This window comes from Ylistrum balloti, unplaced genomic scaffold (genome assembly GCF_031769215.1).
Source record: "Ylistrum balloti isolate Yb309-2 unplaced genomic scaffold, AGI_CSIRO_Ybal_v1 Utg369820, whole genome shotgun sequence".
NCBI lineage: Eukaryota > Metazoa > Mollusca > Bivalvia > Pectinida > Pectinidae > Ylistrum > Ylistrum balloti.
Genome location: NW_026781988.1, coordinates 731,054 through 750,319, shown reverse-complemented (window position 1 = coordinate 750,319; position 19,266 = coordinate 731,054). Strand labels below are relative to the sequence as shown.

Below are 19,266 nucleotides of genomic sequence, written 5' to 3'. Positions count from 1 at the left end.
TCGAATATATTATCTTTTTGTTAACAAAGGTGGTGTAAGTTTAGTGGTCAGTCTGTTACAACTCTGTGTTTAACCATAACCAGCCCAATATTAGCTATGTCCACATCACAATGTTGCCTTGTGTTTACATCTATTTGTCCTGTTAGCTGCCATTTCCTTCCAACGTGTTTTAGTAAACAAGGCCTTGACAAGGAAGATGTATACCTCGATGCAAAACAAGTCTGAACACAACAGATCCCCAGAGAAACATGTCAGGATATTTTGCCTTTTGTGCTGTTTTCTTTCCCCATTTCTTTCGTGGTTTTCTAAACCATCATCATTTCAAAAAATACTACCTCTAAAAAAATTAATTTACCGTACTTGTTTTCTGATCTACTTGATACTTGTTATTTTATAATTCCCCGCCAAATGTTTTACAGTCAACTTGTTTTCTGGTGACATGTGAATCTTTTTACCAGTTCTTAGATCTGCTGAATTCCCCTGTACAAAGGCCCCTAGATGATGACCGCATATATATCAGACATGAGAATCAGTCCAATTGAATAAAACTAACACAATTTTCCTTTCCTGATCTATACCTTTCCATACCACATAACATGGTAACACACCACTTGACAGACACACTAAATGTACAATGATATTTTCAAAGGAACATGAAACCCAAATGGAATTCAGAAACACATTTATTTTCCTTGCTACTTGTTTTTTCTTTTTTTATTTCTGATAACATTGTTTCATTATCTGCCTCTCCTGAGATCAAAGTGACATGTAACATTCGGGCCGGCAGAAAATATATCATTTCCCAAACTAAATTCAGACTGGAGTTTATGTGATTGCATTTTTGTCCCCCATTTTTTTCCTTTTTTTTTTTTTTTTTTTTAAATTTTAAACAGAACTGCTTTTAATGGTTATCATATTGTGTCTTAATTATTTCACCTAAGTCAATAAGACCATTTTAATGTAATTCACTGCTATCAAATCCATCACCACATTGGAATAAGCGTCCACACAGACCTAGTTAAAAACATGAGCTATGTGAACTGGATTTTCTACTTGTGCTAGTGTAACTCATTAGTTCAACAAGAATTAAGATTATAGCTCTCTAGACATTAATCTACCAGAGTTTAATGTTAATATTAACATCAGATAGCGAAACAAACAACCATGCATGATGGTTAACATATTTTTTATGAATTATCTCCCTTGATAAAAAATACTACCTACAAAAAAGTTAGAAACACATGATACACATGTATGACTTTTTGGCATTGAGAAATGAGTTAAGAAATGAGAAAAAAGTTTTCTATGAGAAAATATTAACTATTTTTACATTAATAAAATGAAGGAAAAATTTTATGAAAGATAAACAGACAAGAGATATATGGAAATTTACATCCCTATGATATCTAAATCTCTTACCCATGGCTAAACCCCAAGATGAGAAATATACACCTTATATTACAGTAGCATATTTTGCTATCCTAAATGGTACTTTCTGAATTTGGGAAAATTTGGTAAGCATGCATGATATATCCACAACAACAGAGCCACAGCACTGTATATGGCCAGTCGTGATTGAGATATGTTCCAGACATGGCAACACAGACTTACAGATAAAATGTGCCCTTATGTTCCGATAGCAGTGTACTACTTTGTGAGCCATATTTTTCATGTTAATGTTGTAATACACCATAAACTAAAAAAATTTGTCAAGAAAACAATTAACAAAAGTTCACGAAGTGCTCATTCCAAAAATGTGAGGTATATATAATTACGACATGTCGGCTCTCTATTACATTACATGCACTAAAACGTATCAAATACTGATGACAAAGCCATTCCTTAGTCCATACAATATATAGCTACTATTCATCTAACACTTTTACTCTTAAGTCTCAAAATGTCTTTATTTTATTTTCTCTGTGTTGGGTCAATGTATTCCATGAGTATCATCCAGTTTCATAATAAATCAGTCTTGATACAAATATTTACTGCCATTGTTTTTCAGCCAGAAACTTCACACATTTTACGGGACCTGGGAGACTACAAATTTTGTATAAAACCCAAGACACGACAAACTTTGTATGATACCTAGGAGACTACAAACTTTGCATGTTACCAAGGCAACTACAAACTTTGTATGTTACCTAGGGGACTACAAATTTTGCATGTTACCAAGGCAACTACAAACTTTGTATGTTACTTAAGACACTACAAAGTATGTATGTTTCCTAGGAGACTACAAACTTTGTATGTTACCTAAGAGACAAGAATCTTTGTATGGTACCTAAGAGATAAAGTTTGTATGTAACCTAGGGGAGTACAAACTTTGTATGTTACCTAAAAGATCACAAAATTCAAACTCTGATCCCTGATCAATGGTCCTCATTTGGCTTATTTCTATATGAAGTATCTAGCTTTTCTTTTAAATTTTGTGAAAATAAGTAAGCATAATGTGAACTGTTGCAAAATCATGCATTGTCTTGATAAAAGTTATTCCAAGAAATAAATCAGATTGGGAAGGGTTGAATATGTCAAAAGTAAGAAAACATAAAGGAGAGTGGGCTAAAAATAATACTGAAGAAACAATGGTACAGGGGTTTTATGTGTCCCTACCACCACTAGGCACAATAACATTGAGAAGGTAGATACTACGTAATACCGCCTCAGGTGTTACCACTATTGCTTGTACACGAATCTACTATGGACAGAAGCTAATAGCCAGCTCATACTGTGCTAGACAGTTGACACTACACAGAATCGGCCTACTCTGTGGCTAGCTACAGATGAAGTATACCATAGGGTCCGCTGACTCTCCTATATTTTAATCCTTTTATGTTCCCCATGGGTTGTGAAGGAAGCCTGAAAAATCAAGTACAACATCAGTATAAATGGATCCAGCCGGACACGCATAACATCTCAACATTGCTGGGCATCAACAACAACTACTTAACGTTCCCATGGAGCATCTGAGAGTTCTCCAAGCTGCAATCAAAACCTTGATAAATATTATGGAAATTAAGTAAGAATATGCATTGAAAAATTTTCCCATCTTCAAGCATAGAAGCAATAGTATAGTGAAAATATGTAGAGTTATCCACCTTTGTTCAAAGATCTGCTGCCGTGCAGCTAGTGTAGGATATTCTAGAGTGAAGGGGAAAACAAAAAGTATACCACTGAGCTATTGGTTTATCACCTAGCTAAGGTCTATCATGTAGGTAGTTCTACCATGTAGCTAGATATATCACATAGCTAAGACTACCATACAAAGCCCATGCAATTTATAACCCTAAAGCTTGATTTAAAACAAGCCTGGATAGCGCAATGCACTAGTGACAAAAGTATGCTGAATAATTCTATCAGTAAACATGCAAAACATACAGACGATTGTATAAGTTATGCCTAATTTACTTTCAAACCAATTATCAAATTAACAGTTAATGTAAAGTTCCTCAATCAAGTTTGATGCAGGTGCCCCTAGCTTTTATATTACAACCTGTCAATTCAAACGCCTAATACAACAATCCATCCCAATAAACAGTCCAACAAAGAATAGGCCCTGTATAGTTTATACATACAAGTGTGGATTGGCTATCTAGACTGCCTCAACTTAATATTACTACCTTCTTGTAACATTCAAAAGCCTGTTGGTTCTTTTGTGCCAAACCACGCCACATTTGCTAATGTTTTGCTGTGGTTATTAAATTGTCAATGAAAACAGGTTCAATAATACTCTCATACGCCAATACATACTTAACTCTTTAAGGACTGGTCAAAATTCACCGACAATAAAACGAGAAAGAAAACAGGAAAAGAAGGATTTGTATTACACAGGTAATATAATGTAGTACCTAACACGATTCTCTGTAGTGACCCACTAACTTTCATTTGGGGCTTTCTTCTCAGATTATGCCCAGTGTCAACAATATGGCCTGATAGCTCGATAACAGGTTATGTTCTGTCTAACATCACAGAGACCACAGTTTTCCTACTCAACAAAAAACCTTGCAGAAAATACTATATTCAAATTATCTGGGTTAACCAGTAAATAAGTAGATTATCTGCATGGTGCCATCCTCAATTTTCATCATCATCATCATGAATATTGTCCCAGTTGTACTAATATCCGAGCTCAAATTAGAAAAAAAATACCATCGGTACAAAATATCTGGATCATATTCATCAGATAAGGTAGAGACTGAAACGTTGTATCTAGAAGGATACTTGAAAACATTCCAAAGATTTGTCAATACTGGGTATGTTTACTAAAGATTACAAGGGCCATTTTCACACTTTCTGCCCTGATTTATACCAGTCGTAAGACAGAAGAGTTCAGAGTAAACATGTAACACAGTACCTATCGTTTTAGTCTACACACCAGCCTATACACATATACAAAATAAAGCAAGTGAAATTTCAACATTCAAATATCTAAATTGTGATAGATATTATTCATCAACAGAAATAATATTCCTTATATACCTAGTCACATCTCAAGCCTTTCTGCTGTGAACAGATAATGTGTAAAAGACTAATTTCTTCATTTCAATGCCCACACGACATTTGTCATTACAAATTTAGTGTACTTTATACAAGAAAGTTTAATTTGCAGACAGCATTTTTCCAAGTAGCACTTCCCATTTGAAACTGGTAGGCAGAGTAACTGCAAATAGTTCAAATAATAGCTTAAATGTGCCTCCAGCCCCGAAGAGCACTAATGCTGGTCGCCAGGTTGGAGCATGTACCCTCTTAAGTACTGAAGGGGGTGAATTATCGTCAATCCTCTGTACTGACTGACACCATCAATAGGAATTACATCAGAAAAATCCTAACTTAATTTCCCACGTTCAGCAATAACAGGCAAATTCAACATCACAGAAAATCAAATATATCATAGAGTAAGGAAGAAACAAGATGGAAATCACAAAAAAATACAACAACTTAATGTTTAGAATTGACAGTAACCGCGAGAAAATATTTCTATAAAAAAAAGTACTGTAAACTTCGGAAAATCCAAAAATTTAATGTAATCTATGGGAATATCCAAAAACCATCACAGTATATAGGAAAGTGATGAATGAAATAGAAAATAAAAACTGGCATTATGTTGATATTAGTGTAGTTTTATGGCCTGTATCCATTGTTTCTATGAGTAGGGTGGGAAATGACCAGCCAAACAAAAGTAAACAGATCTGCCTAGACATGTGGTCCCAGAACAGATGTCTCATGTTTACCTGAAGTCACAGGTTAAACACAGCTTTATTAGCACTAGAAAGGTATTTGATCATAATTTGGTGTATAGATACAGACTTCAACAGGTATATGTTTAAAGGAAGCATTATATCGTTAATACAAAATAACCTCATTCTGATTCAAGTATTTGCTCAATTTTTAATCACTTCATACCTTTCTATTGTTTCAATTTAATATCTCCTTCAGATTTTGTTAAGAGAAATTTTTTCCCTTTCATGGATGTGGAATACTTCATGTGCCTGAAATGACCTAATTACAACTGTCCAATAAATACAATTAGACAGTAAATTTAAGTAAATCGTCAAATATGTACAGACATTAGTGAACCATGTTATTGTCTTCTAACTGGCCCCAAACCTACACTACCCTTTTCACCACACCTTCACTAATACCAGTCTCACCAGTCCCTCACTACCTATCTCACCCTGCCCTCATTGATATACGTTTCAACCTGCCCTCATTACTACCTGTCTCGCCCTGCCCTCACTACCACCCATCTTGCCTAGTCCCTCACTACAACCTGTCTCACCCTGCCCTCACTACCACCTATCTTGCCTAGTCCCTCACTACAACCTGTCTCGCCCTGCCCTCACTACCACCCATCTCGGCTAGTCCCTCACTGCTACCTGTTTTGCTCCCTCACTACCACCCAGCTTGGCTAGTCCCTCACTACAACCTGTCTCACTCTGCCCTCACTACCACCCATCTCGGCTAGTCCCTCACTGCTACCTGTTTTGCCCTGCCCTCACTACCACCCAGCTTGGCTAGTCCCTCACTACAACCTGTCTCGCCCTGCCCACAATATTCTCTTTGGCTGCCACCCCGCACCATATCACCTTCATCTATATGGATGACTACTGTTGAGTTCAATCATCTCTAGCCCGTTCCTTGAACATCCAGACATAATTCCATCTATCATACAACTGCCGATTTCTGTTCTCATGCTGCCCAAAGTTCAAAGTTACCAACATGAAGAAGCTGTTTTTGAGATGAAGCCAAAAATTGCTTTTCAAAATGTGTTTCTTGGGTCTGGGAGAGTACATAGTTGTCTCTGGAATAATACACATGGAGAACGTGGAGATTTATTTACGGTTCAAAGCTACAACATACCATACAAATGTCTGTAAACACTATTACACAAACATCCTGTGTTTTGTAGGATCCTCACTAATTCATATGCATTAAACAACTTGTAGAGAATAACTAATTATTATTATATGAAATAATGCCCATTCTATCTCAGGAAGGGGTATACACAAAAATTATGCACTTGTTAAAACTTTATATCTGAATAACATTAAAACAGCAATATATCATATATCCTTATATTTGAAGCTGAGTGCAAATTAAATTTAAAGTGATGGAAAATATTCATGGATTAATGCATGCAAATAACAAGTGAAATCTTGGTACTTTACTTTTAATTACAAATGTTTACAAAAGCAGCTAATGCTAAAATTCTCAGGCATTCCTCATGAATCACTATTAATATTTTCAACTTTAAGTTCCTACCATCCCTGGGACAAGTGGTCACTTTAATAGAAGAAGCAGTACATGACCTTGACAATTTAACCTTAGATTTTGCTCTAGATATATATATACCCAGCTAAAAAGTCAATAAAATGATTCTTTCTTCTCATGAAATTAAACATTCCGATGGATTTTTCCTTTTCACACACCACCTGGGATCAAACGTAACAATATATTTCCGTGAGGTAATTCTATAGGTAAAACTGCCCATTGTGGCTGAGCCATATGTTGCTAAAGAAATAGGTAACTAACAACATGTGGTGTTAGTATTGTAATCAAGTAATGATTTCAGTGTATTCAAACCACTTCTTTCTGTCTTTCAACTTTGACCTGAGGAAGCAATCAAAAATAGCAGCCTATCAAAACACTTCATCAACAAAACAAGGACAATATACCATACATATTCTTATAATACCAAAAAATTATTTAATGTCCATTGCAAAAACCAAGAATCTTGGAGCGTCCATTGAGAGAAAAAAAACAGAAATAGATTTTTTCATAAACAATAAAATGAAAAAAGTACAATTATGATTTTATTCAGCTGGATATCCAAGGTGGTGAAAAATAAATGTATGTATATTATTGTGTTAGGGGGCCGTGCAGGAAGTTGATGGCATCCAGTGATGGAATCTTGTAATGTAAGGAGATAAGACCAGAGTAGGGAGGTAAAAAAACAGAAGGGGAAGGAGACAGAATAATGAGATAGTTTCAAATTAAGTTGGTAAAAGCTATTTTTATTTGGATAGGTATTATGTTTAGGGAGTAAGATTATTGTGTTACTGCTTATCTCGAGAGTTTCATGGTTTGAGAAATATTAAGAATCTCTTTGGACATATTCCATTCACCCCAGGAAATCACTACTAAACCTTCGTCTAAATTCTCTACACTTGCGGTAGTTCCATACAGTGATAGACTGAAAGCTGCGGCTGTAGACATCCACTCACTGGTGCTGTGTCTCAGCGGAAATGGCAGCATTTGCCTCTGGGTACAAATTGGACATGATAGCAGAGTGGATTTAGGAGATATAATGAGATGGGTTACTTCTCTCTGAGCTTTAGTGACTGTTTAGTTAAACAGATAAAATACCAATCTGCCTGCTGCCCAGTTAGATGGTATGTGTGTAAGCAATAGGGACAGCTCTTCCCTATAGTGGTATATACAGCCTCACATCCCCCTCACTGGCTACAACAAAGTCCAAGTGGAGGAGCACCTGCTCCACTCATCCATATGCCAAATGAAATAATCTCCCTCTATGTCAGGTAAACAAACCCCTCCCCAGCACCAGACTGCCAGAAGCTCTGGGTTATGGAGAGGAAGAGATTTTTTTTCACAGGGAGAAATCAGTGACACAGCAGGAACTAGAGAGTTCCACACTCCAAGGAGTGATGATATGGTCAAAACAGGTATACACCCTAGGGAGGAAGTGATAATTGTCCCAGTGAGATAAAGTGGGACTTCACAGGGAGCAAAAACTAGCATGGACCGACTATCTGGTGGAATGGATGGAGTAACCCTTATCTGTGAGACCTGGGCCTGGTACAGAAGAGATACAGATAGGTATATAGACAGGCAGATAAAGATATCCTTGGTTCTGTGTCCTATTCTGTGCTCACAGGAAACTTCATTCTATGACTACTGTCATCAGCCAATCAGCTATGACATTTCCACAGACGTCTTCTGTCACTACAACAACATGACACCTTTATCATGTACCACAAATGTAGTCTGATCTTAAGACTATTTTTACTGAATGATCTTTTTAAAGTACACTCACTGGATGAACATATACTGGTAGTCCTTGAGAGTCACTTTTAGCAACCATCTACACATCTAGCTACGTGTCAAATGACTGTATCATAATGACTCAATTCCTTAATTTATTCCGACATTTACTGAAGGGATATGACCTTGATGCTGTATGCTGTAGGGACCTGACCTTGATGCTGTAGGGACATGTCCTTGATGCTGTAGGGACATGACCTTCTTACTATAGGGACCTGACCTTGATGCTGTAGGGACCTGACCTTGATGCTGTAGGGACATGACCTTCTTACCATCAGGGCATGACCTTGCTGAGGTAGTGACCTTTTCCTCATCATCTTGCAATCTTTACACTCAGATAGTTAAAACGAGTATAATGGCATTACTATTTGAGACAAAAATCCTAAAACACGATTGTTCAATGAAACATATTTTCTATACAAGATTAAAATGTATATTGTTAGATACAGTCCTCTCCCAAAAACACACAGCTGCCAACTCCAACATTATCCCACTTAATTACAGAACAATAAAACTTGATGATTACACACCAATAAAACAGTGTCTACAGCAGACTTGGAGCTACCTTTGAATACATCTGGATTAAAGTCTTTACTGCCATTTTACATGCGAAGGTGTCTTTGGTGTAGAGATCATAATAGTTTGGAGGATTGTCTTCACTAAACCATTATACACACCTTCCTTTGTAGTCACATTCTTTGCCTGATCTTTCATTGCAAATGGTTTATTTGACTTTTGTATTAGCTCTTCTGACCTTGTTAGAAACTCCCCCAAAAAAGTCACTTCACTAAACTCAGAAGCAAGAGGTGCAATGGAGCCAACTCAGTCAACAGGGGATGAGGAAAGGGTTTGTTTCACTAAAACAGCTTCAGGGATTGGTGGAAGAAATGTAGGTTCTCTGTAACAGTCTCGAACAGGAGGTAGGAGGATATTTACTGTAATATCCTCTGTCAGAGGTGAATAGGATATTTAGTCAGTAGGGAGCTCACTTTAACAGCTTCACCCAGGGCGAGGCTCAGTGTAACAGCCAGAGTGTAGGGAAGGTTCACTGGAACAGGGGAAGGGATTAGTTTACTGAAGTAATTCTATACTGTAACTGCCCCTGTTAGGGGGAGAGAGAGATGCACTGTCCTGTCCCTGGCCAAGGAAGGGGGAGGTTCACAGCCTCAGTCAGGTGGGTCCACTGGATTAACAAGTGACAGAACAGAAACCTACTTTAAAGGGAAGTTAATGACTCATGAAATAGTGTGTTGTGTTTCACTACCAGATGCTTCCTAACTTAATTAACTTAACCAAATCACATTTAGTGGCTGATTGATAAAAGACATTTGATGATGAAATATTGAATAAAGATTGATTTTTGGGTGATGTTTTCTCCAGATAGCAGCCTGGATATGTGGTTGGATTGATGTTGAAATAGAAATATGAAGAAATCTATTCCAAACATCAGGCAAACTTACTTTTTCACAAATTGTTTTTGACAGGAAAATGGTAGAGCATTTGTGATGGTCCCTCAGTGGGACATAACACAGACTCCCACAAAAGTTTGTAACATTCACCAAGTAGGCGGACTCAGCCGCATGCACAGATATGCATGAAGATTGCTGAGATAACACCTTTCCCATACACATGCATGAATATTATTGGCGCTTTTTAAACTTCAGCAGATACCGGAGTTTATATGATATCTTTGTAACTACTGTTTATGAGCATCCATAACTTCCCTTCCCATTCCAAACATTTGAACCTTTAGTAAAAATGATGAAAATAACTTCAGTAACTACTACACCAGTTGCTTAAAAATTTATTGTAGAACATACCACAGTGAGAAGGCAAATCTCAATTGTGTTACTACAAAGTAAGAAAATTTGATTTTTAAGAAGAGTCTAAGGGTGCCATAGAAGCAGGGAATTATGTTCCACACCTGATAAGGACTTGTCTCACAATTAGCACCAAGCTGCCTACAGGAACCCTGATATGATTGAAACCTAATTAACTAGAAACTACATGAACTAGTGTTTGGGGAACAAACATTTCACAATCTGGGAAGAGATGGATTTGTTTGTCTTGGATAACAGAACTCCATAGTCATGGAGATAGTCCGCACTGGTTAGCGGTAATTCAATAGCTAAGGCAAGATGTTTAAGAAAGAGAAATGGTTTGGGGGGACAAAGAAAGAAAGAGGAGATGGAGAGGGAGGAAGAAACACAGACACATAAAGGAGATATGGGTGTGTTTCAGAAATTTCTACACAATTAAGGTTAGATGTAGACTAGACAACATGAGGTCAGAGGTCAGAAACAGATAGATGGCCCAGCTGTTGCCCTGCTTGGCATTCCCTCAAACTATTAATGGAGCATATTTATGAAAAAAAATCCAACCCATCTGGAACCAAACTTAACACTGAAACACCAAAACAAAGCTGGGAAGAGAAAACCAGAGAAACCCGAGCAGAGAAACCCGAGGGGTTTATAGATGTTTGATACTGGGTCAGCCTGATCAAAACTCAGCACAGCTGTCAGACAATGACCCACAGACAACCTGGGTCACAACTATCCTAAACCAATACAACTGAAATTACAAGGAACCAAGGACTAATTTTCTGCGATTCCTGAAAGACAGGACCATTTCACTGCAACCAATCCCTACATAGCTCCATAGATATACTATTCATTTCAACAGTTATTATACAAAGTTGTTACTTCGTCCTGAAGAAAAATTTTTATCAGTGTCATATAAGTCAACATGTTATATATGCCATAATTTCAGATTTGGTAAACTTAACATACCCTAACTAACATTTTAATGTGATGTGACCACTTCCACATTGTCACTGATTTGACACTTTCTCTCTCCAGCAAGATAAAAGGATGATGTACAGACTTTCTAATGCCGCCATTGGGTAAACTTATTCAGTACAATATAAAGTTATGTGTGAGAACAAGCTGTATGTATCATTCCCAAATGTACGTAATCAACAAGTTCACTTCTCGATCACATAGTCACCGCTTTGTTTTTCACTTAATCTCTGATGAAGAATACTATAAAAACTATAAATTGGCAGAGACTGGTCTATGTGTCAATGCTAGGTAGAGATTGGCAGAGCAGTTCAATACACAGCTTTATGTGGCTAAATCCACACTACCAAACAGACTTAGGTGGCTAGCTCCACAACAACCAATATAACTTTATGTGGCCAGTTTCACAATAGCCACCATGAATTAATTACCAGCAAGGGTTCAGTGGCCAAAACACTCAGCAACTACTTTAAATCCACCACTGATAATTAATCAGACCTTGTTCAGATTAATCAGAGTGACCATTTGCAACACAATTGTTATTCCAGACCAAGTGACCAAATTAAAACAAGCCAACTCGTTGGATACTAAGTGAGTCATTACCTTCGTCAGTTTTACAGGCAATATCTTTCTCTCAACTTTCCAAGATTAAAGCCATTTTACCAGGTCTCTATTGTATAAGCCTGTTAACATTTTAAGAATATTATCAGCCTTTTATTTCGGGGCAGTGAATAGAATGTAGGAGAATGTTATCTGGAGTTTTTCTTTATCCAGGTTCATTTAGCCAGACCAACACAGTTTCTCTTTGTCACAGTGGCACCAGTGTGGTCTCTATATTGATGACATGCCTATCTGCTTTAGTCAAATCCATTTTAACCCAGAGTTTCATTCTCTAAACACTGATTATATCTCAACAGCAGTGATAAGAAACATGAACTACACAAGTACATTAAGAGGTGAAGAGCTCAACAAGGGGAGGTCAGTCAGAAATCACTTCAGTTCAGCACTTACAACTTCTGCCCTTTTTATCTGTTCACTTGATTGATTGTGTGGAGAGAAAAATACCATAGAATAAAATTCAAACATGGCAAGCCAAGTACCACCATATCTCTGTAAAACTGTAACCACACAATTTATAGGACTAGGTTCACATACATACTATTACCTATATAGGGGTTAACATTGAGCTAGAGAATGGTTTCCCAGGTGACAGCAGGCTTCCCCTTGGTATGGAGATGCAGGCTGTAGGAGCCAAGTATAAATCATATGATCAGCTTCACATTTGTGTTTACAAAATGAATAAACAATTTTCTGGTGAGATTCAACACAACAGTATTTGACCTACATACACAGGATGTACCATAAATCTTTATATGTTTGTATATCTTGATCAGGTTTGGTGGGCGAGCCAGCTGATTATCCCCGCTGTCCCCGGGGACATATTCTTATTCACACTTTTCACATTACTCAACTCTAGATTTGAATTTGTATAAACAGTAGTATTTAGGTCAGGATAACAAATGATTTCAAAGACGGGGAAACTTTTAACATCATTTAACAGCATTAATGACATTTCCTGTAGAGAACAATGGTCTTATAATGCTACTGAATACATTTTCAACAAAAAGCATCACACTTATATTCTATAATGTACAAATCTATTGCCTCATCAATACCAGCACTTTGGTAATTCTGTGAATGTAATATGGGGAGAAGCTATGTGATAATTCCCTGTTAATCAGACTTGCCTGCTTGAAGAGGTAGCAGGAGTCATTCAGCTTGGAGGGATTAGTACCGACAGAGCTCTCAGGCAATGAACTCCAGCAACAAGTCAATACAAATATGTCAGAAAACAGCTGTGGATTTTTTAGGGGGGGTTTTCTAGTACAGTAGCTCTACAATCTCTGTCCAGAAAACATTTAACAGTCAACCCAAATGGGTTACAAAGTGGTCTCTCCTTCACAAAAATTCACCATAAATGTCTTTTAAAATTTGTATGGACGTGTAACCTGGCATTGTGAAGTAACAACACAACACCTTTTAAGAACTGTCGATAAAAACAGGTTAGAAAAACACTTATCACTTGAATCTTTAGAGCAAGACTTGCTGTTTCATAGCAACCCTGAACAGGAGAGTGATCAGCTTTGCTTTTATCTAGACTTATCAGGGGTAAATGGTCAGACATGTAGGCAAAGGTGTATCCTTGTACTACAAGTCCTGTGCCTCTCAAACTGCACCTAAACATACAGCACCTCATAAAAATCAACAGTGAATTTTTTCAGCAAATATACCCTTTCCATTAAAAATCTGTATAGAACAACACTATAGCAAACACTTGATATCCAAAGAGTGCTCTGCTACTTATGCCTAATGATTCTGTATGATTGAACAGTAAACAAAACTGTAATTCAACCCATTTGAAAATTCTACAGATTTTAATCCCATTTCTCTTTACCTAACCTGTTCCACTATTTATGTTTATACAATGACCTTGACCTTTACCTAACATTTCTTATTTGTGTATGTATTCAATCAGAAGTCTGTATCCACAGTGCTCTAGTGTTAGAAACTGTAACTAGTTAACAGTCTTCTCAATAAACTTCTTCACAGCTATTTATATGTTTGATGATAGGACCAGTTCTAATCTCCACTTGCCAATGATGGTGGTTTCTATGACAACCAAGATCTGTTGCATTTATCATGCCATGACTCCTTGTCTGTCCATCTGATAACTTCCACATTCCTAGGACATTTTATTCACTTAAAAACTGACACGTCTTCCCAGAATTTAGAGCTCTTAGGTTACATACCATAAACAAAGACTCTGCTATAAGTTATCAACTGTTTTAGAAACAGCTTCAATAAACAAACACTGCTGGACACATCAACAGCTGTCATGTTACTTAAACAGTAAAACCCTGCAGAGTTAAGTATACAAAAATATAATTTTGTTAAAATGTCTTCAGTATATTTTTTACTCTGCTAAAATTGTTTAGAATTAAAAATAAATATTTGCTTTCTTGTAGTTATATGTAAAGTACTTAGAAGCAATAATCCTTATATCTATGAGTCAGTTAGATGTGTAGAAGTCTGTAGGTGAGCTACAACTGATAACGGAATCAGAATCCAATGGCAAAGCTGGAGGAGGAGGAGGAGGAGGAGGAAGAGGAGGAGGAGGAGGAGGAGGAAGAGGAGGAGTAGCCCGACTAAATTAAAGGACCAATTAGGTGTTTCTACATGGACTATTCAGTACCACACACAAATCCACAACAGTTTTTAGGGTAAAGGTTGTACACTCAGGAATTTTTTGTGAAGCAGAGAAATAGAAGTATGTATGTTCATGAATTGTTACATTGGATAGGGAGGGAAGATGAAGGTTGTGTGATTGTGACTTGCAGTAATTTGAGGAGGGAGAAATTAACGAGGTTCTGCAGCATTTAACATTAATATTCATTTCAAAGTATTCCCAGTCAACAAATGTGTTTCATTTTTTAAAAGAACAAATAATTAAATTTTCCATTCATATTTTCATAAAGGTACATATGGGTGTAATTTTTATCCAATATGTTGTTGGTTCTCTTCTGAACAAGTGCAGTCTCATTATACCAGGTCCTTTTTTATAAACACAAAATCAATAAATTTCCAAGAACGAACAGACATTATTGAATGTCCCCCTTTCTTCCATTTATACTGGCAGACTCCTGCATACTGTGTAGCATTTAGGATAGAGTCAGCAAGGTGAATTTGCACGTTCAAACATCTCCAATTAAATCAAATTAGAAGTACATTATGCAGAACACCAGAAAAATTAATTAAGTACCTATATTTGCTTGCCTTTCTTCAATATCATTTCCAACATTTCTTAATTAAATGTCAGCAAAGGCTTTCCCATGCATTAATAGTTGCCTAGCAAATATTGGTTTTGTGATCACCCCCTATCTCCACGCCTCTCCTGCAATGTCAATGTTGGTTTACAGAAAGGCTTGTAACAGACAAAGGATTAGTACTTTACCTTGAATTATCAACAAAAACCTAATTTAGAGAGTACAGGGAACAACAGTATGTTGATGTAAAGTGTTCTATAGATTTGTAATGATTCTACAACAATTAAAACCATTCATTATCACCATCCCAACAAAAAAACCTATCAACAGTACTTAGAACTGGGATGACATTGTGACTAAATGTAACACTGACGAATGGTGCAATATAAAAGGACACCAGACAGAAATAGAGCTGGTGCTATGTGCTAGATATGGTACATTGCTGATCATATATGCTGACATTGCAATCGTGCAGTTTACTTTCTCAGGAACCCAATCAAGCTTACACTGTTAAGCTGACTATTTACTCTTGTACTTTCCCCTCCTCTCCCTTCAGTCTCCATCAAACTTTAAAACCTGATTTTCCAAACGAGATGTCGAATTCTGTTCTAAAATATATCAGAATGTATGGTTTCTTTAACAGCTTTTTTCAAGTTATCAAGAACTTCAAACACAGAGGAATTATGTGGCTTCACCATCTCTGGGTTTAGATGTGGAGGTGACCTAAAATAAGGTTTCTATCTGTCCATTCTAGAAAGATACAGACAAAAGGAGTTGGATTACTTGTCAGCCTATATAGAACTTTATATTATCCAAGTTCACAACTTAAAGATCACCAATATACATTTTTATTTTTGTCTATCCACAAAAATAACCAGTTATCTCCCTTGCCAGACATTACATATTTATCTACAGCTACAAATGTTGTACGCTTATTTTCTAACAATTGTGTTCCTTTCGCCAAACTAATATAGTTTAACTTTCTATTTCTCTCAACTAAGATGATATATTTGTTAGTTTTATTCTCGACATGTGTGGTACTACAAATTTTTTATATGTGATGGCTGAACATAGTGTTTTTCAAAAAACTTTCATTTCCTACACAGCCATGTAACTAACACTTACAATGCTTTTCAAAAAACTCTCATTTCCTACACAGCCATGTAACTAACACTTACAATGCTTTTCAAAAAACTCTCATTTCCTACACAGCCATGTAACTAACACTTACAATGCTTTTCAAAAAACTCTCATTTCCTACACAGCCATGTAACTAACACTTACAATGCTTTTCAAAAAACTTTCATTTCCTACACAGCCATGTAACTAACACTTACAATGCTTTTCAAAAAACTCTCATTTCCTACACAGCCATGTAACTAACACTTACAATGCTTTTCAAAAAACTCTCATTTCCTACACAGCCATGTAACTAACACTTACAATGAAGTAATTTTCAGAAGCTTGCACATTAACTGGTTTCTCTGAATTACCAGATTCTGTACTGATTGATCATTTAGTAAATGTTTACACTGAGAGTTTAGATACAAGATCATTCAGTTGCTAGTATATATTTCTGTTAGCTGTGAAGATAAGACTTTGTTTTAACAGCTTCAAACAGGACAAAAATATTTTGAAGATAAATAGCAAAATTTTAACATGCTCTGGCTTTCTATATTTAATTAGTGTTATTTGGGTGCAGGATGCTGATCTGACGCACAGACTAGAGATAATCCTGTGCCGCTGGTTTTTAATTATCTATTCGTGTTCCTGTCCACATTTATCTAGAGCTTTCAAGCTGAATGTTCTTGTCTTATCTCCCCAAAAGCAAAGTTACTAAAATGGATCGTGGTTTTTTATTTTCTCCCTCTCCTTCAACAACATCAACTCTGTAAATGGATAGGAAGCCTGGCCATTCATTGGCTTGGATCAATACCTCCAGTCGCTGCAGCAGGATCTGTTTATATACTCTCTTACATAACCCTTTTCATTTTCCCTACCTTGCTCTCATGTCTCCAATCTTTCTACCCTCACTAATCTTGCTTCCTTCTATTTCTGTATCCTAATCATAACTACAGCCCTACATCTCTCAGTCTCTGAACCTTCTAATTTTGCTCTCAACCCTATAGTACCCCTGATTGACATCTCAATACCAACCTCTATGCTTTCCCTTTTATTTTAACCTTCCTCTTTCGCCATCATTGCTAAACCTCTAACTTCCTTGCTTTTTCTTCCATTTTTGAATCTATCTTGCATGTCCCTAACTGTTATACATGGTCTCTAACCAATTGTAACCTATTAACACAGTCTCTAACCAACCCTAACCTGTATACATGGTCTCAAACCAACTCTAACCTGTATATAGGGTCTCTAACCAACTCTAACCTGTATATAGGGTCTCTAACCAACTCTAACTGGTATACATGGTCTCTAACCAACCCTAACCTCCTTTGCTGTCTTACAATGTTTACCATCTCAATTCCCACATGCCACTCACAGCCCCCTGGTTCTCCATCAAGAGAATATCTGATTTACCTAGGATATTTCATGAACATTGTAACATAGGAAGCATTTGTTTGGATTTTCAGTTGACTTTCTATTTTTAGACCTTACTGTCTAACACCTACTGACCTTGACCTCCATCACTTTGTATCCTGACTATCATCTTTATATCCAAATGACCTTCATGAACTTCCATTACAGGCTATTCATAGTAGTGAGATAGCAGTATAATTGAATATTTACAACCCCAGATTGGACAATCAATAAGCTACATAGACAGTTGCTGATAAAGCCTGTTTACATGACAGTTCAAAAAGGTCCCCTGTTATAAATCACTCTCTTGTATGAAGTGAACGTAGTCAGTCTTGTGACAAATTACATGTAATTATATTAATTGCAATGATTGGCTTCATCTTAAGACATATTGTAATGTTTACAAGTCTTTGGCACGAGCTCCACATGTAAGTTTGTGGGTAGATCGAAGTCAGGTAGAAATGTCCAATATGACTTCTGATCCAGGTCTCTCTAGTATCTAGGATTTCACTGTAAATTGGATGGACCATTTCCCTCTAAGTGTGATGAAGAGATCTATACTGGTATCTTTGTTACCAACCGTGTACCAGTATTGTCAATCAGCTATGTATAGTCATCAATCTAAGCCAGGAAACTGCGCTCTACAAGGCCATTTCAGAGATACTTCATAACAGCATATTAGGGCTGGCCATTTGTCACAAGCAGCATAAAATATATGACATTTCATTTTTGGAAATGCAGAAGACAAAAAAGAATTTTTGTAAACTATGATTGCTATGTAAAAATACACCAGAGAATTGTTCCTCCAGACAGCAACAGAGACGGAGCTCCAAGTATCAGGCAAACACAAAATCACAAAATATGTAGGTAATATATCTCTACCTATACATTTGCCCTAAAAAGGCCAACAGGACTCCCAAATGACGGCAGACATCCCAGAAATTTGACCAAAATTGGTGGAGATAGGAGTTAGTTAGGTAGTGTATGATAGATGAGAGGGCCTGGACCGCAGTCATCTTGACACATGATGAATGTAGCTTAGTCCTAGGGATAACAAGCACAGAAGCCTTTCACTCCCAAATTGTTTTAATGTGGATCAATATGATAGCAAGCCTAGATCATCCCCATGTAGCAAGCATGATCAAGGCACTTCTCTCAACCCAACTCCTGAATCACATTTTCCATCAAGTTCCGCAATCTATCATGATCTGTAGGTAAAATTAAGTGTCAGAGATGGGCAGGCGACACAGATTAGTGGTATATAAGGCTGTAACCTCTTGCATCAAGCGTAATCAAAATGGAAATGGGTTTACAGATCTATAACGCTCCTACTGTCATTGCCAACCAGACCCATCACATTGCTCAAATCCCATTTCATATTCATGTCAAAACAATTTATTCCGGGCCATCGACAGAGATAATTAATGCTGTAGTTGCTGCTTTAATTGTTAGAAGTGTGGAAATGGCCGCTAGCAGCTGTGATTGGGAGTACACAATGTATTGACAGGGAATCCAGTGAATGTCTCATCAGGTCTCTGAGAATT

The 19,266-nt window shown here is 36.9% G+C and overlaps 1 protein-coding gene across 1 annotated transcript in view; it reads right to left on the bottom strand.

Moving 5' to 3' along the window:
* Positions 1-19,266, bottom strand: part of LOC132545019 (RNA-binding protein Musashi homolog 2-like) — a 120,619-nt gene that overhangs the window by 30,456 nt on the left and 70,897 nt on the right. The gene's annotated exons all lie outside the window — the stretch shown is intronic.